The sequence below is a fragment of the Morone saxatilis genome, unplaced genomic scaffold (assembly GCF_004916995.1).
Source record: "Morone saxatilis isolate NCDOM2014 unplaced genomic scaffold, NCSU_SB_2.0 Contig21, whole genome shotgun sequence".
In the NCBI taxonomy this organism is placed as follows: Eukaryota; Metazoa; Chordata; class Actinopteri; family Moronidae; genus Morone; species Morone saxatilis.
This window is the reverse complement of record NW_023339774.1, coordinates 18500536-18500836: the sequence shown is the minus strand read 5'-3', so window position 1 is coordinate 18500836 and position 301 is coordinate 18500536. Positions and strand designations below refer to the sequence as shown.

Sequence of the window (301 nt, the reverse complement as noted above, 5' to 3'; positions counted from 1 at the left end):
GCAGTGAGCACTAAAGTACCTTAATTTCCATATTAATGAGGAAAACGTAAGTTGGCATAGAAAAACTCCGCTAATGAATGCATCCAATAGCCCAATTTCCATTAATTTCAATTTAATATCCTGTATCTTAGTGCTAATGGCTTGATATTACACAGCTCAAGGACCTCTCGTATTGGACAGTAGTACGCTGTTATCATACTGTCCCTGCTGCTCAACATAAATGAGAAATCTGCTACCTGTGAGAATGTAAACAAACCCTCTGCCTGCACTGGTTTCACCCATATATGTGAGAGCATACTGT

At 39.2% G+C, this 301-nt stretch overlaps 1 protein-coding gene across 1 annotated transcript in view; it reads left to right on the top strand.

Annotated features, from left to right (window-relative positions):
• The window catches only part of arhgef28a (Rho guanine nucleotide exchange factor (GEF) 28a), a 41135-nt gene that overhangs the window by 35056 nt on the left and 5778 nt on the right, over positions 1-301 (top strand). The window lies entirely within an intron of this gene.